At 37.6% G+C, this 18,146-nt stretch overlaps 1 protein-coding gene and 1 long non-coding RNA gene across 2 annotated transcripts in view; both read left to right on the forward strand.

Moving 5' to 3' along the window:
• Positions 1-18,146, forward strand: part of LOC144969349 (calmodulin-like) — a 98,373-nt gene that overhangs the window by 11,371 nt on the left and 68,856 nt on the right. The window lies entirely within an intron of this gene.
• Positions 11,399-15,028, forward strand: LOC144963464 (uncharacterized). Its single transcript, XR_013643634.1, has 2 exons — positions 11,399-11,638; positions 12,801-15,028. It is a non-coding gene; the product is annotated as an uncharacterized LOC144963464 (long non-coding RNA).

Genomic DNA, 18,146 nt, shown 5'->3' on the forward strand with positions numbered 1-18,146 from the left:
TACGTGTTCAAAGAGCGTTACATGGGTCCCTGGTCAACAGCAACATTTAACATGTAGGACGAGACATGACGCCTGCTAGGCGATATAAAAAATATTACATCGGACAGAGATCATGCTGTTTACGGCCAACTATTCACTTTACACATGAGTACAGTGAGAGAATGTGAGTAAACAGTCTTTGCAAAGGACTCAATAAATTCGCGGTTCAGCCCGGTCTCAAATCGATGACCTTCGGATAAGACGGCAAGTGTCCACTAGTCGGCTATGTGGTCTTGTGGTACTCTCGCCTTCGGATCAGAAGGTCCTGGGTTCGAGCCTCGCTCGGCGAATAGTTGAGTCCTTGGAAAAGGCTCTTTACTCACATTCTCTCACCGTACTCAGGTGTAAAATGAGTACCTGGCCGTTATTAGCGTTGTCTTTGTCCGAAAAAATTGTAATATCGCCTAACAGGCGTCATGTCTCGTTCTACTTGTTACGTGTTGCTGTTGGTCAGGGACCCTTTGTAAAGCGCTTTGAGCACGTTTAGTAGATATTTAATTATCATTAAATGAAAATAACTTATACATGGGGCTGATGTGCATAATATAATTGCAGAAAAAAGTGTTGCCTCGAAGTGATTGGCTTTTTTTCAGCAGTATCAGAGACTTATTTGGCGTTGTTCGCAAAATCAATCTGGCAACGCTGATGTCGTCTAAATGAATGATACAATAGGATTCAGTAGTCTGATGTCACGCCGCCCGGCAACGCCGGCCATCTTGGTTCTAAACAAAGAAAATCATTACTTTTTATTATTCATGCTGGCTAGAACTTTTCATATGCCTTGTGATCAGAATGTTTAAAATCAAACATCAAATTTATGTGTTTTGTTTTTTTCCTCTGGATACCCTTCTATGCTCGCCGGAGAAATATTTCATACGGGCGTCCGCCATTGTTTCGATAGTTTAGCGCCAGTGATACTAAGCTACCATGCGTCATTAGGAAGGAAGTGACGTTACGACTGTTGAAGAGTATTCCATTTAATTTGATTTGAAAGTCGAACATAACGTAAATATCATACTGTATCTGCTGATCGTTACATAAGGCAAAGTTATCCAGGCATCTGCGTTTTCTGTTAGATTCTAAATACATTATTGTGTGCTGTAAAAGAGTGTTTACAGTACAATATAGGATATTGCTGGATATTTAGATTGAATAGATTAACCTACTCGTTTTATTTTATATAGTGAGCTTATTAAGCGAAAAATAAAATTCTGACTCAGTGTCTAAAAGCCGTATAATGTCGGTATAAGCCAAGTGCTAGAAATTGAATAAATTCGCGAAGTCCCAGGTTTGAGAGTTTTTGACAAGTTGAGGTCAATTTAATCGATCGATATTTGAAGAACGAATTTTCTGGCTAAACTTTTAAATACGCATTTTTCATAGTACAGAAACGTTGTGGTCAGTGCAAAATCAAAGTTATTTGAAAATGCTATTCTATCTATTTATAGTTTAATCTAATCTATCAAATGACAAAATTCTATGTCACCATTACAGAAATAATTCATGAATATAACCCATTATCATCATCATCATCATCATCATCATCATCATCATCATCATCATCTTCATCATCACCATCTTCATCATCATCATCATCATCATCATCATCATCATCATCTTCATCATCATCATCATCTTCATCATCATCATCTTCATCTTCATCATCTTCATCATCATCATCATCATCATCATCATCATCATCATCATCATCATCTTCATCATCATCATCTTCATCTTCATCATCTTCATCATCATCATCATCACCACCATCATCATCATCATCATCATCATCATCATCATCATCATCATCATCATCATCATCACCATGATCAACATCTTCATCATCATCATCATCATCATCATCATCATCATCACCATCATCATCATCATCATCATCATCATCATCATCTTCATCATCATCATCATCATCTTCATCATCATCATCATCATCATCATGTTGTGACGTGCTTCACTGAGTTGGCGATCAAGGCTCTCCACTCCACTCTTTCCGTGTCGTTCATGTTCCTGTATGTCCCTATCTATTGTGTCTATTTTAATCGATCGATATTTGAAGGAAGCGTTTTCTGGCCAGAATCTTAATGAGTTTTTCTGTAAAAAGTAAGGCAGAATATTTAGTGAGTCTTTTCATGGAAGAAAGAGTACAGATGAAAATTGAGGAAATAACACACCGTTTTATAATTGTGTCAATATTGTGTCAATAGGTCATCATCGCAAAAGAAAATGTTTTTGTTTCAGGTGTTTTCATAATACAAAAAAAATACTGGAAAAATCCAAACGCCTGCCGCAACGCAGCGCCAAAATATTAGCTAGGGCACGGAGACAATCTCATGGTCCCATAACTTGGCAGAAGGGAATCGAACAGTTCCCTCTCGGTACGCTCATAGATCATAATATCGTTACACCACGCTAAATATAATAGTAGCTAGTGAGTATTTTAAAATATGATTTTAATTACCACGGTTCATGATTTTCCCTGTTTTTTTTCTTCAAGACACTGACATGACTAAAGGAAATCGATAGTAATAATTATTCACGGTATAATTAAAAGCCAATGTAATTACCATGAACTCTATTTCATTTGATATTTATTTTCGATAACATCAATTTGATGAAATCTGTAACAAGTCATCCAAGTTTCATAAAATGGTGTGTTATTTCCTCAATTTTCATCTGTACTCTTTCTTCCATTAAAAGACTCACTAAATATTCTGCCTTACTTTTTACACACAAAAAAACTCATTAAAATTCTGGACAGAAAACCCTTCCTTCAATACTCTTCAACAGTCGTAACGTCACTTCCTTCCTAATGACGCATGGTAACTTAGTAACACTGGCTCTAAACTATCGGAACAATGGTGGACGCCCATATGAAATCGTTCTCCAGCGAGCATAAAAGCGTGTCCATAGGGAAAAAAACACATAAATTTGATCATGTTTTGACTTTTACGTATTCTGATCATAAGGCATATGAAAAGTTCTAGCCAGCATGAAGAGTAAAAAGTAATGATTTTTTTTGTTTAGAACCAAGATGGCCGCCGTTGCCGGGCGGCGTGACATCAGACTACTTAATCCAAATATCAATCGATTAAAATGGCCCTCGCCTGTCAAAACTGTCTAACCCGTGATCTCAAATATCATTGTCATGAGGCGCAGCTTTTAGGCTTTAAAATGGGCAATGAATAACGCTATAGTATGATTATTAGTTTCCGAATATGACGGGCATCTTGCAGTATGATAATACTTAATCAATACTGAGTGAACAAGAAGAAATTTAAAAAGTATGCATTGCACAGAGTCAAATGCGCTCATTTTAACTCCCGTTTGAAAGATTTTTTTTAGTGGGTCTTTTAATTTAAAATTTTAATTTCCATGTTATAAACTAATAATATTAATTTTGATTTTAATTTCTAAAGAGAGTATTTTAAAAAAAAAACATAGAGAAGAGTGTAAGAGTGCGTGCTGTATTGTTATACGTATTTAGATTTATGTATAAAGATTTAGATGTCGGAGAAAAATCATAAACATCTTGTGCGGCTATGTGGTCTAGTGGTATAACACTCGCTTTCGGATCGGAAGATCCTGGGTTCGAGCCTCACGTTCGGCGCATAGTTGAGTTCTTGGAAAAGGCTCATTACTCACATTCTCTCACCGTACTCAGGTGTAAAATGAGATCCTGGCCGTTAACAGCGTTTTCTTTGTCCGAAAAATTGTAATATCGCCTAACAGGCGTCATGTCCCGTCCTACAAGTTAAATGTTGCTGTTGACCAGGGACCCCTTGACCCCTTGTAAAGCACTTTGAGCACCTTTAGTGGATATTGCTCTATATAAAGATCAATTTATTTTTTTTAATTTGTATTTTTTAAAGATCTAATATTTATCTATTTTCTTATTTCCGATTAGCTATAACTATTACGCCTATGCATTCTGAGTTAAATGCGTAAGATTCCCGACAATAAAGAAACTTTGAATTGAATTGATTCTCTCCAGATTAAGCTATAGATGACAGGGGCAGCGTGGCTCAGCGGTACAGTCTTAGCTTCGTACCCGAAAGGGTACCGAGTACCGAGTTCGATCACCCGCCGGTGCGCTGTGTGGCCTTGAGCAAGTAACCTCGCGCTAGCTCAATTTGCGGCGCTGCACTGCGGCGGACGCCTAGGATATTCCAGTCATCCATTGTAAGAGACCCTAGAGAAAAATTTCCCCTATGGGATGAATACAGGGAATTCTATTTTTTTTTTATATAACCAATTAGAAAAAATATCATTCTACGTCCATTCCAAGACATAATATTATATCTCTTGTCATGAAAAGCATGCGAACTATCATTAGACTATCGTACCAGGAAGAACAAGAAGTGCGTGACAGGGGTCAATTGCGATTTTACACCCGGGGTGGGTGATCTATCGATTGAGCTACACAGATTATAGATCTATGCATTAGACAAGAAAATCCAATTACAAAAATACCGCACATTGATTCCAAGATAAATGGATCTCTTCTCAGGACTAAGAAAGGCTAACCATCAAATAATCGTGACAAAGATGATAAAACTTCGTGCGTAACAGGGGATCGAACCACATTATTACGCCTATGGATTGGGCTCTCTACCGATTGATCTACACAGATCTGCAGATCTCCCCAAAATCAGACAAGAATAACCAATTACAAAAATCATCCGAGCACGATTCCGAGACATAGATCGCTTGTCTGGACAAGCATGCTAGCCATTAAACTATCGTGACATCCGATATTCCAGGGGTTCAGACGATCCACGGATCATCATTTCATTTTGTCTGATGTTTATCTTCTTCTTTTTTTCCCCTCCGCTATCTCTGTTCTGTTCCCCGCTGTACACTGACAAATCATCTTTTTTCAATACGCTTCAACAGTCGTAACGTCACTTCCCTCGTAATGACGCATGGTAACTTAGTAACTGGCTCTAAATTATCGGAACGACGGCGGACGTCCTTATGAAACACCTCTTCTCCGACGAGAATAAAAGCGTATCCAGAGAGAAAAAAAAACATTATAAATCTGATCATGTTTTGACTTTTACACATTCTGATCACAAGATATATGAAAAGTTCTACCCAGCATAAATAATAAAAAGTACCGATTTTCTTTGTTTAGAACTACGATGGCCGCCGTTAGCCGGGCGACGTGACATCAGACTATTGAACTCAATTGTGGCCTATCGTCTCAAAGCGAAATAGATAGTATGCGCTTGGTTAAGAAGCTCACAACATTTCCATCCGGAAGTATAACGGACCTAAACACAAAACGATATAACCTTGAACGTTTATATTCTGGTTAATACAGTTTGGTGAGAATTAATTATAAACGCGGATTGCAAAAAACAATAACAAAGACCCGAGTGACGCCATCTTTATTCTGTCTATAGATTGAACGAAAATGACGTCACTCAGGTCTTTGTTATTGTTTTTTGCCATCCACGTCTCTCTGAAAACAAATTGAAATATCGCTTAACAAGTATCATGTCTCGTCCTACATGTTACGTGTTGCTGTTGACTAGGAATCCATATAAAGCGATTTGAGCACGTTTAGAATATATTGAGCTATATAGATGCTCTAATATTTTGTTTTGCTTTTTTAATTTCATGATTTCTGCCATTATGACATATTATAACTCAATTTTCTTCTTCTATTTCATTCCACCATAATATCGTTTTAAGATCAACTGACGTATTTTTCATCCCTATATCGATATAATATTATAATGATGGTCAAGTACATTCCACCATAATATCGTTTTAAGATAAACTGACGTATTTTCCATCCCTATATCGATATAATATTATAACGATGGTCAAGTACATTCCACCATAATATCGTTTTAAGATCAACTGACGTATTTTCCATCCCTATATCGATATAATATTATAATGATGGTCAAGTACATTCCACCATAATATCGTTTTAAGATCAACTGACGTATTTTCCATCCGTATATCGATATAATATTATATTGATGGTCAGCGTGTAGCGAATGTTTAAACCTGAAACGTTCTAGCTGTCTCAGGTTTTAGATTTCATAGACGAGATAAGGGACATCAAAATTATCTATCTAAATATGACGTAAAAGTTTTTCTTACAAAAACTACGATAACCATCTTTTGTCATTGTACAATATCATAGCCTACACCAATCTTTCTATAATTCCATTGCATACTGAGATAATAATAAATAAATTGCATTCTGGGAAACAATAAATAAATAAGCCATTTTGGGGGCTTTCCCTTCTGATAGATCAACAGGCGATATGATTTGCATTGTTATCACATTTATAGGCCATAAATAGGCGACGAATATTGGGGGAACATTACGCTGGTTGAGACTGAGACATTCAGAATGACGATAATAATATTTTTAAAAATATCCACTTAATGTGCTCAAAGCGCTTTACGATGGGTCCCTAGAAAACACAACGCATAACAAATAGGACGAAACCAGACGCATGTTAGGCGATATTACAAACTTCTTTTTCAGAAAGAGACTGTTAAGGCGGTTAACGGCCATGTACTCATTTTACAACTGAGTACGGTGAGAGAATGTGAGTAAAGAGCTTTTTTCCAAAGACTCAACTATCTGCCGTTCAGAGAGGGAACAATGTAATCGTAGTGCTTACTCTGAAAACAAAGCAAAAAAACATTTAAAAAATTTTGGGCAGAGAAATTGTCCCTATTGTGTTGGAAAATGAATATTTCTCCATTTTGTTGGAAAAGGGAGACGAAAAGATTTTCCAAGCAAAACCTCAACAGCAATAGCTTCTGTAACTTTTCAGGAATACGTGAAATGGAATAGCATAAGTATAGGAAATCGCGCCCCAGATGTTTATACCGCCACCACTATAGGGAATGAGATTAACGGAAGAGTAGCGTCCCTTGATTGGACGTCAACCATAGTCTGTGACGTCACGGGCGGAAAAAGTTATTAGAGAGAGAACATCATGTTGGTTGTGCGCATGTGTCTCTCGTCCTCAGGACGAGAGACACATGCGCACAACCAACATGACGTTCTCTCTCTAATAACTTTTTCCGCCGGTGACCTCGCGAGGACGAGAGACACATGCGCACAACCAACACGACGTTCTCTCTCTAATAACTTTTTCCGCCGGTGACGTCACAGACTATGGGTGACGTCCAATCAAGGGACGCTACTCTTTCGCTAATCTCATTCCCTATAATCGTTATGCTTAATTAATCACACTAGAGGATGAATGGCTTTTCACATTAAACTCTTGGCACTTTAAGATGATTTTTTTAATGAGCTTTTATATAGCGCAATATCCACTAAATGTGCTCAAAGCGCTTTACAAGGGGTCCCTGGTCAGCAGCAACATTTAACATGTAGGACGGGACATGCCGCCTGTTAGGCGTTATTACAATTTTTCGGACAAAGAAAACGCTGTTAACGGCCAAGTACTCATTTTACACCTGAGTACGGTGAGAGAATGTGAGTAAAGAGTCTTTTCCATAGACTCAACTATGCGCCGAGCGAGGTTCGAACCCAGGACCTTCCGATACATTTCATGATATGAGACACAACGTCTGGATCCGGTGTGATGCAAGGTGGATCAGATATTGACTTTTAAGTCTGAATGATAAAATATCATTTGAGTAAGGGCATAGAAATCGTTACGGCACAACAGACCTGCCCCTGTTCTGGTTCCAAACTCCATCGAAGTGTGTAACCTATCCTCCGGAGTAATAACAATGAATAGATTATACGTTGAATTATAAAGTGGCAAAACTACTTTAGTAGCAGACTGTATAGATAGTATGCGCTTGGCTAAGAAGCTCATAACATTGCCATCCGGAAGTATAACGGACCAACACAAAAAACTTTGAAAGATACAGTATTCATTCTCAAAAAAAAAAAAAATACAAAAAAAAAAAACAAAAAAAAAAACAAACACGTGACCCATCGTTTCAAATCGGTATTTATTTTGTCGGGATGACCTAACTAGGAGTTAGAAATTGAATGGTATCATGGTTGCTGCTCTCTTGATAGAAAAAAAAGGCAGATGCCGTCTCAGGCTAGAAGCAGATCGACCCCCATAATAGTATGGACAGAGGTCATATCGGTGAATATTTTCATAATGATATTTAAAAGCAAAAATTTAGTGACATACGGTAGGTAGCTGCTGAATATAGGGAATGAGATTAGCGGAAAAGTAGCGTCCCTTGATTAGACGTCACCTTACAGAGAGAACGTCAATTTGGTTTTGAAGTGTCTCAAGCCGTTTTCACCGGAAGCGAGGACGAGAGACGCATGCACACAACCAACATGACATTCTCTCTCTAATAACTTTTCCGCCGGTGACGTCACAGACTATGGGTGACGTCCAATCAAGGGACGCTACTCTTCCGCTAATCTCATTCCCTATTTGTTTTACGGGGAAATTAAAAAGTTTAACTCGATTATAAAGAATTCAAGATAATATTGTCTTCATGGTCCCTTGTCCTAGGGGCATACATTAGCAGGTCTGATTACGGAACGCAATCATGGGTTTGATTTAACTGGTTATAGGACACTATTTTATAAGGGCGTCCGCTATGTTGTCTAGTGGTATGACACTCGCTTTCGGATCGGAAGGTCCTGGGTTCGAGCCTCGCGCTCGGCGCATAGTTGAGTCCTTGGAAAAGGCTCTTTACTCACATTCTCTCACCGTACTCGGGTGTAAAATGAGTACATGGCCGTTAACAGCGTTGTCTTTGTCCCAAAAATTGTGATGTCGCCTAACAGGCGTCATGTCTCGTCCTACATGTTAAATGTTTCTGTTTACCAGGGACCCCTTGTAAAGCGCTTTGAGCACATTTAGTGGATATTGAGCTATATAAAGCTCTATTTTAATTTTTCTATTTTTTTATTTTGTGTTGGTTTGAGAATGTTTCCATAACTACTATGAGCCTATAACCATGTAGGTTACCAAACATGAACATAAATACAAGCCGGCATTGACCCTAAGAGGAATTAAATTTTTATGGATTAAAGACAGTAATATATGACCTAAAAGAGATTCAATCTGGTCTGCAAAGGGTTAAAGACAGCAATATGCAATTTTAAAGCGATTCAATCTCGTCTACAAAGGGTTAAAGACGCAAAATATATGACTAAAAACGGGAAAAAATTTCATTTTGCTAAAAATTTAATGAAAAGTCTAATTGATGGGACAACCCGCATGTCGATAGCTTGAAAACGAAACGAGCGGCAAGGTTTTAAACAATGCACACCATCAAACAATGTCACGACATGGTGTCGAACTTCGGGCATCCTAGCCTACCTGCCAGCGAAATCGTCTGCTGCTATTCTCGGGCCGACATAATTTATGATTCACAGTATTAAACCGAGGCAATAATAGCCTATAATAGTGGCATTAAACGCAATTGGATTCGATAATCTGATGCCACGTCCGCCCCGCAACGAGCAGCTTGGTTCTAAACAAAGAAAATTGGTACTTTTTAGTTTTCATGCTGGCTAGAACTTTTTTACATGTCATGTGATCAGAATGAATAAAAGTCAAAACATAATAGATTTATAATGTTTTTCTCCTCTGGATACACTTTTATGCTCGTCGGAGAAGTATTTCATAAGGGCGTCCGCCATTGTTCCGATAGAACCAGTTACTAAGTTACTATGAGTCATTACGAGGGAAGTGACGTCACGACTGTTGAGGCCTATTAGAATAGTTGATCTTATAAAATACAAGAACTATCGCATTTAAAAGATACGTTTCCAGAATATAGGGCTAATGGCCTTAATAAGTTATATAAACAAGAAATGAAGTGAGAAGGAAAGTGCCAAAAGACAACAGAGAATAAAAACTTCACGGCGGCGATGGGGGCTCGAACCCGCGACCTTACTGGTGCGACAACTCCGCCTTGTCGGTGAGATCGTGACTCTACCATATGAGCTATCTATAGATAGTATGGGGTTGGCTAAGAAGCTCACAAAATTGACATCCGGAAGTATAACGGACCAACACACAAAACTATGTGTAACCATGAACGTTTATAGTCTGGTTAATGCAGTTAAGTGAGAAGTACTCATAAACGTGGATGGCAAAAAACAATAACAAAAACCTGAGTAACGTCATCTTTGTTCTATCTATAGATAGTATGCGCTTGGCTAAGAAGCTCACAGCATTGCCACCCGGAAGTATAACGGACCAACACACACGACTATGTATAATCTTGAACGTTTATAATCTGCTTAATACAGTTTAGTGAGAATTCCTCATAAACATGGCTGGCAAAAAAACAATAACACACACCCGATAGACGTCATCTTCGTACTATATATTGGCAACTTAATGCTGGTTCCACAAATATGAGGAGAAATCCATGGCTGAGTTTGCAGTCTTCCTAGATTGGGAAAGGTTCGGTATAAATTCCGTCTCCACGGGCCTTTGACTCTTATGGATACATTTTATATAAATAAATTGAAGAGTGTCTAGACATCACAATAGTAACTTAGTAACTGGCTCTAAACTATCGGAACAATGGCGGACGCCCTTATGAAATATTTCTCCGACAAGCATAAAAGTGTATACAGAGGAGAAAAACATGATAAATATGATCATGTTTTGACTTTTATACATTGTGATCACATGACATATGAAAAGTTCTAGCCAGCATGAAGAATAAAAAGTACCAATTTTCTTTGTTTAGAACCACGCTGCTCGCCGTTGCTTGGCAACGTGACACCAGACTATTGAATCTAATTGCGAAAGGTTCAATATATTTACATTCCGTTTCCATGGGCATTCGGCTCTCAAGGACTAATACATGTAAGGGAAACATTAAAATTATCTGCTGGCATTCGCATGACGGTATCATTCAATATTCAATATGTTTCATTCTAAATGGTTTGAGAAAACTTCTTCTCCAGGCGCCTTTACGATGAGGGATTAACTTTATATATATATAGTGTGCGCTTGGCTAAGAAACTAACAACATTGCCATCCGGAAGTATAACGGACCAACACACAAAACGATGTGTAACCTTGAACGTTTATAGTCTGGTTAATACAATTTAGTGAGAATTACTCATAAACGTGGATGGCAAAAAATTAAAAAAAACAATAACAAAGACCTGAGTGACGTCAAATCCATTCTATCTATATTAATAAAACATGATCTATACATGGAAATCATCTGTTGCAACATTCTTCAATATTCTCAATGATTCCCAAAGATAATGAAATGGATACTCAAAACAATTACAAGGATTGGCCTTGAAACAGACCAGAAATCCCCTATGTAAGAGATACGAATCCACGATTGTGGCTTTAAATAGGCTTCCTAAGTCGTGACGTAATCCTGCGCAGCAACGCATGGCAACAAACCGGCTGGCTCTAAACAGTCGAGAAAAATGGCTGACACGAACTCTATTTCCATCACCGCCCTTATGAAATACTTCTCCAATGAGCATAAAAGTGTGTCGAGAGGTCAAAACCATCATAAGTCAGGTCATGTTTTGACTTTCTCGTACTCGGATGGCATGATGTTCGGCAAAGTTCAAGCCAGCACGAAGAATAAAGAGTATTCTGTGAAGGTAAGTTGTTTCGTCTTCTCACTCTCAAATCTCACATCCCCGTAAAACTACTATTGGACAATAATCAGTTTACTTTGAGTTTAGGCAGATTTAGTTTATCCAATGGAAAGATTTTACTGTTAACGTTCGATTTTAGTTAGTTAGAGAGAGAGAGAGAGAGAGAGAGAGAGAGAGAGAGAGAGAGAGAGAGAGAGAGAGAGAGAGAGAATCATTGAGTCTTTGAGGTCTTGCTTCGCTAATTTTCGTTGCTATTGACTATAGTCTAGATACTACATACTATTTAGTATCGTATTGTAACCTTTATTATAATGCTCATATATGAGCATCACAATCACCAATCACGCTAGACATTTTATCATACTTCATGTGGTAGGCATAGGGGCAGCGTGGATCAGCAGTACGAAAAGGTACCGAGTTCGTTCACCCGCCGCTGCGCTGTGTGGCCTTGAGCAAGTCACCTCGCCCTAGCTCAATTTGCGGCGCTGCACCGCGGTTATTCCAGTCTTCCCTGGGAATAGACCCTAGAGATAAATTTCCTCTATGGGATGAATAAAGGGAATCTTATTTATTTATTTAGACCAGTGTTAGTCACGGTAAACTAAACTTCCTATTGGGTTAAGGTGTAATGTAAATGTTGCAGCTTGAAACTCGAAGAAATCAATAACATTGTGAAATTGAATGTGAACTTCAATTTAATATACGAAAACAGATAAAATGGACGTTTCGGGTTTCCCCTTTATCAACAAAGCAAGATGAATGAAAGAACCACTTAATTTTTTTAAATTGAGCTTTTATATAGCGTAATATCCACTTAATGTGCTCAAAGTGCTTTACAAGGGGTCCCTGGCCAACAGCATCATTTAACATGTAAGACGGGACATGATGCCTGTTAGGCAATATTACAATTTTTCCGGACAGAGACAACGCTGTTAACGGCCAGGTATTCATTTGACACCTGAGTACGGTGAGAGATCGTGAGTAAAGAGCCTTCTCCAAGGACTCAACTATGCGCCGAGCGAGACCCAAACCCAGGACCTTCTGATCTGAAAGCGAGTGTCATACCACACGACCATAACAGACGTTTTATTAGTTTGTTTGTTTTTTGCCTATTGAGCATGGTCGCAGCTCTAAATTTGAATCTTTTATTCTTTTACTTCCACAGATCTATCTTGATGATGCCTTGGGTTGATTCAGTCCAAAACTAATTTGTCATATTTTATTTAACAATGTTAATGACATTGAACATACGTTGATACAGCAATGCCATAATTTGTCATGTTTATCATGTAAAATCATGTATGGGTGACCTACAAAACCATTATTTTGAATGGTGATTTGATGATGATGAACAAAATATGTGTGTTGTACAAAATAAATGGCAAAGCTAACAAAATGCAGTCTCCTTAATAAGAGGAGACTGGAGATTGACAAGTGCTGCAACAAATTGAAAAATAATATCAGATGTTTCTCTTAACATGGTTGGAATATATGAGAGGATGTTAACATTTTTAGTCTTTCATTAGCCCTCTGAACATGAAGCAATTTCTTTTGTTAATAAAATCTCATTTTCAGTAAATTTATTATGTAAAAAGGGAGGGATATTTACAGTTACTCCTTGAGGTAAAATGTCTTGAATCAGGAAGCCTTTATCTGCTAAAATTAAATCTCCAGGGCTTAAAATTAAAAGTTTTAGTAATCCACAATTTGGTACAATGACCTTATCCGAGACAGACCCTGGATAAAGTTTAGAAACAGAATTTATCACACCATTTTGACTCACACCAACAAGAGCTTTAACCGAATTCATGGACCTAAAAGAAGAATAAGTTAACCGTTGGTTATCCATTTCTTTAGGAATAGCAATTTGGTCATCTGTACAATCATTGATCATTCTGCAATTTGGAAATCTTAAAAATGATGATGGAGCTGATAGTTTATTTTTATGTCTAGAAGGGCATGTAACCTTCATAACATTTTCAAAGAGAAGCTTATGGCTTATGTAAAACATTAATAAAAGTTTGTATAATATTTGTTAAAGTACTTTCACTAACGCTAAACAATTGTGAAATATGAAGGTTAGTGTAGTTCTGTCTAAGTTTCATAAGTGTAATGAAAATTTGGTCTTTTAATGCAACTGTCTCTTCCTGAACTTCCCACCCACTATAATAAATAAGGTTACCTCTAAAGCACTCAACATATTGAACAATAATATTAAATATTTTAAAAGAATGTACACCTTTCTCCATTCGAAGAACTTTTTCTGTAAGGCTTGAAACAGTGTAAGTGCGTTGAATCTAACTAAGTTGGGTTTTTTTAAGCTAGCTATTTCCTTATTTTTGTCTGTAATTTCTTGTTCTTGAATTAAATTTGTTGTTCTATTTAAAATATCCTCACTTGTTCTACAATCTGTTTTTTTAAAAGATGGAATCCTGTAATGATGGTGACGAGAGTTGAGATGATGATGAGGGAGAAGATAATGAGGATGGTGATGAGGAGGAAAATAATGATGATGAGGAATCTGGTTTTTTTTTAAGGTGGGACTTTGTGATGATGATGAAGAGAGTTGAGCTGATGATGATGATGATGATGATGATGATGATGATGATGATGATGATGATGATGATGATGATGGTGGTGGTGGTGGTGGTGGTGGTGGACTTCTTGATGTTGGTGCCAATTGAGATGGGGTGGGAATTCCTTGTGGCACTTTTCTTTTCTTTCTTTCTGGCTCTGATGGAAACAATTTATTTTTATTTCTGTCAAACAATTCAGGGAGGTTGGCTTTGTCACCATCTCTGAAGTGACAAGAACACACTCTTGATGATGATATTGGATCTTTTGTCCTTTCTCCTGAAAAGAAAAGATTTTTAAAAAACCCAATAATTCTGTTGGGCATATTGGGTATATTATTTGATAAGTAGGCTACTTTGTTTTAGACTATCTTGTTTGACACCAGCTCAATGCATGATAAATCAAAGGTGTGCAAGAGTCTAGGTTACTGGTGGGTCTCTCGCCTGTCTTTTATGAAATCGCACATTCAGCAAAATGTCGCACTTCCTCATTACTTCTTTTGATGATTTTGACTAGGTATATAAAAATATGAATTCTTAAATTTACACAGTTAAAGTTGATCTTGGGGTTGAGTGTGGCAAGACTGGCGTTTTCTCTTTATTTCAGTCAGTACTGTACTGGACAGTGCGGTGATGGAAACTTTGGAGTGTCAACAATCGGGCACAGGTAAAGGAGAGAGGTCCCTGTCGCCATCTTGCTTTGTTCACACAGAGTTGCCACCTCGGCTGTCGGGGAGGGGAGGCATGGCAGAGAATCAGAGAAACTTTCCAAAAAAGAGGAAAGTATGTGTGTTTGTGTGTGTGTGTGTGTGTGTGTGTGAGAGAGAGAGAGAGAGAGAGAGAGAGAAATATCTGCGTGAGGGAGGGGGGAGGGGGGAGAGGTTCCGTTATTTTATTTATTTATTTTCATTTTGCCATAAAGGTATCGAGTTTAAAGTAAGATTTTAACAAATAATTTCTTCTCTTTCTTCTATTTTTCTCCTTTTAAAAAAATTATCACTTATCAGTAGAACTGAACTCTCATTCTGTTTATCTATCAGCCTTAACATCAAAACGTGTAGATTGAGATATCATTTTTGCTTCAACTTCAATAAAAACCTAGTTTGGAATGTATTTTTATTTATAATTTCGTGCAATTGTACACTTTAATCATAAAATATAGGTCTACGTAAGCTTGAACTAGACCTAGATCTGGACTACGAACTATCAAATGTTCGACGAGGAGTGCGTGACTACCTAACACTTTTTCTTCAATTTTTTGTCTGCCTCTCATTTGGAAATCTGTAAAACTTGCAGGAGTGACTCTCTGACTGGTGCAGACAATCTGGTACAAAACACTGGACCATATTTAAGATAAAAATTGTTTTTTTGAGCGATTTTCCAATTATTCCTTTCCCGGACCAAGCACGGATTTTTTGTTTAGAGCCAGCCGATTCGTTGCTAGGCGGACGTGACGTCAGACTGTGGAATCCTATTACATGACTGTTTTCTTACCCTTTTACGGCGGGATGGTATACAGCTTGACTTACATAAACGGGTGCCAATAAATATTCAAACGCATTTTCGTCGATTAGGCGAGAGTCGTTTTAGCTTCACGAGAATAATGTGATCGATCGTAGATTCTGGCGGAGACGTGGAAGTTAGGCATTTCATTAACGTACCCACGACAATGGACGTACCGTTATTTAAAAATAATAGTACACACACACACAACACACACACATACACACACACATTGTAGTCTATACGTTTCTCAGCATTACAATCTGTATCTGGAGATAGAATGCGAAAGGGAAGGTTTAGATCCCTCAATATCCACCCCCATCCCCCTTTTTCACCATTTATGAGAACGAAATTAAACATGGAGATAGCTAGCAGTTGGTCAGTATTACTAGATTAATTTCTATCATTTTATTGGTAGAGAGAAGGCTAGACACATCAAAACCAGTCCTTTCCAACGGATTACAAGCAGTTTTTGATCGATTCAATCCTGAGTAGCTATTTGCATTCGAGGGCGTAGAAAGTTGTTCAACGAGGCAGCAGCCATTCATTGTCGGTGTTTAGGATAAAGAACTTTGATAATCTTTGCTTGAAGGTGTTTAAATCTGTTGTGTTCACACATGATTCGGGAACAACGCTCCAGTCTTTGATAGTGCTGGGTGTAAATCAATAATAGAAGATGTTTGAGTTTGCAGATTGGTGTTAAAAATGTTTTTGAGTGGGTTTTTCTTTGAATTCGTGAATTTCATTGCATGTTTTGTTATTCTAGTGAGAAGGCGTCATCTTGTTAAAATTCCATTATGACTTCATATTTAATAAAACATGGATATTGACATTAAAATCGTTCAAGTCTGTAGTTGTAAATAATTGTATTTCTGTATCTCTTAATTCATTACATATTTCTTTATTCAATTATATTTAGTTCTAGTTATTTTCATACTTTTAATTGTTTCGGAATTTCTTCTTATTTTTCTCTTCCATCTCTTCTTCTTTCTTTTTTCTTTCTCTTAATTCAATTTTTATAAGTTAAACTTAAAGTTCAGATTGAAGCATCAGGTTTACTTCGACATATTACCGTCTTGAAACGATTGGTCACACACATACTAGTAGAATGACACTTTCTAATAAATGATATGCGTTTAGGTAAAATACTGACAACATTCGCCAGACAGATATAACGTACCAACACACAAAACGATGTGTAACGTTTAGCTGCTTTAGTCTGATTGATATAATCAAGTGAGAAGTAATCACCGAAATGGCTGTCTTAAAACAATAACAACGAGTCGAGTGACGTCATGCAAAGGCCTTCTATAGATAGAGCGAAGATGATGTCACTCAAGCCTTTGTTATTATATTTAACCATCCGCGTTTATGAGTGATTCTCACTAAACTGTATTAACCAGACTATGAAACTTCAGGGTTACACATAGTTTTTGTGTGTTGGCCCGTTATACTTCCGGATGGCAATGTTGTGAACTTCTTAGCCAAGCGCATACTATCTATAGAACATCATTGTTTAATGGTTTAATGGTTTAACAGTAAAGTAATAATATGGTGAAAAATGGGGATGTCTGAAACTGGAAAGTCGATAATGGCACCATTTGCCTAGGCTTTATGACTAGTAAGCAATTAATCATGATGACCGAGCTCGCCATCAGTCTGGACCCTGACACGAAAGCATTATCATATGGAAACGTTTTGGTATATATGCCCTTCTGAATAATTCATTGCTTGGCCGCCACACATGCACCGCCTGATGGTATTTTAGCGTCCATTGAGACGGTATAATCTACGGATGAGTGAGTAATGGTTCTGTAGTTATACAAGGACGTAAATTCACAATAGGTTAAAATTGTATAGATAGTATGCGCTTGGTTAAGGAACTCACAACATTGCCATCCGGAAGTGTAACGGACCAACACACAAAACTCTGTGTAACCATGAACTTTCATAGTCTGGATAATACAGTTTGATGAGAATTACTCATAAACATGGATGGCAAAAAACAATAACAAAGACTCGATAGATGTCAACTTCATTCTATCTATAGATAGAACGAAATGGACGTCACTCAGATCTTTGAAATGGTTTATAGCCTGCCATTTTATGAATAGTTCTCACTAAATTGTATTAGTCAGACTGTAAAGGGACAAGGTTACACACTTAATATGTGTGTTTGTACATTATATCTCACTGATGGCGGAATGTTGTGAAAAACGCACGACATCAATTAAATGAGATAGCTCTCTGCCTGACAACATATTATGTTTGTGTAGGTTTGTGATCTTGTGTTATGACCATCGCCTTCGGATAATAAGCTCCAGGGTTCGATTCCCGCTCTGTGCGGCGCATTGTAACAGTTGAATCCTTTACTCTCTTTACTCACATTCTCCAACTGTACTCGGGTGTAAAATGAATACCTGGGAGTTAACAGC

The sequence above is a fragment of the Berghia stephanieae genome, chromosome 1 (assembly GCF_034508935.2).
Source record: "Berghia stephanieae isolate SIO BIC M18660-M18661 chromosome 1, UCSD_Bste_1.3, whole genome shotgun sequence".
NCBI lineage: Eukaryota > Metazoa > Mollusca > Gastropoda > Nudibranchia > Aeolidiidae > Berghia > Berghia stephanieae.